Source organism: Gavialis gangeticus, unplaced genomic scaffold (genome assembly GCF_001723915.1).
Source record: "Gavialis gangeticus isolate Ggan-Ray unplaced genomic scaffold, GavGan_comp1, whole genome shotgun sequence".
Lineage (NCBI taxonomy): Eukaryota > Metazoa > Chordata > Crocodylia > Gavialidae > Gavialis > Gavialis gangeticus.
In genome coordinates, this window is record NW_017728998.1 from 47,390,021 (window position 1) to 47,390,568 (window position 548).

The window sequence follows — 548 nt, forward strand, 5'->3', positions numbered from 1 at the left end:
CGCGGGGCCGCGCCGAACTACAGCTCCCACAAGGCCAACCGCGGCCTTCGCCGCCGCCAACGCCGCCCGCTCAGGGGAACCGGAACTACCTGGCCCACAATGCACCGCGCGGGCGGGCTCGCCCGCGCCGGAACTACCCGGCCCACAAGGCGGCGGGCGCGGGCCGGAAGTGGGGGCGGCAGCAACGCGCAGCTAGGTGCTCAAGTGCACGGTGGAACTACAGTACCCACAATGCACTGGGCTCCAAGGCAGCTTCCGCGGCTGTATTGTGCCGTGGCCTCCTGTCCCACCATGCACCGGGACGCCCCACCCAAGAAGGAGTCGAGCGGGCGGCGGAAGTGCGCAGCTCTCAGGACTCCAGCGCGCAGGCGCGTGGCCTGCGTCACTACAAGCCCCACAACCCACCCCGCACCGTTCTAAAGCGACGGGACAGCCACCAGTCGGGGACCGCGGCCGCCAGTCCCACAATGCAGCGCGCTGCGCAGGTGCAGACGTCGTCCGGCGGACATAAGCGGCTGTGGTGGAACCAGGTTCCCAGGCAAGCCCGG